The sequence below is a fragment of the Petaurus breviceps genome, unplaced genomic scaffold (assembly GCF_028583685.1).
Source record: "Petaurus breviceps papuanus isolate PSGF00001 unplaced genomic scaffold, PetGlider_PUasm1.0 176, whole genome shotgun sequence".
Taxonomy (NCBI): Eukaryota; Metazoa; Chordata; class Mammalia; order Diprotodontia; family Petauridae; genus Petaurus; species Petaurus breviceps.
Window position 1 is genome coordinate 5,155,790 of NW_027185771.1, and position 512 is coordinate 5,156,301.

Genomic DNA, 512 nt, shown 5'->3' on the forward strand with positions numbered 1-512 from the left:
AGGAAGGCTACACAGCCTCTTCAGGACCTTTTCCAGGGTACGCAGCCAGCTTTCATCCCTGGGCTCTATGGAGCCAAAGGATCTTCTGCCACCGACTAACCAGGGCAAATCGCTGCTGTTTTCGGGTCCTCAGTTTCCCCCACAAGATAGAGAGTAGGCTGAGAGGCTTCCCGAGGTCCCTTCCAGCTCAGATTCACTGTAAGTTCCTTGAGGGGAAGGCCCTGTGGCCTCCTCTCCCAGGGCTCCAGGATCCACTTTTGGCTCAGGCCGCCACCCTGGGGAGCTGCTTCTAGGACCTCTGAGGGAGTCAGGGAGGAGAACCAAGGACCAAGGTCCCGCTTTGGGGCTTCCTTGGATGGCTTAAGGTTGGTTCTTGAAATGGGGGCGGGTTTGTCCTGTCAGCCACCTAGTACCCTGTGTAGGGCGTGGCACGCTCCTTTTAAAGCTCAGGCTTGAGGTAGGGGTGGGGGTTGGTACCCCTCCCTAACTCTCCCTCTGCCCCACTCCTCCCC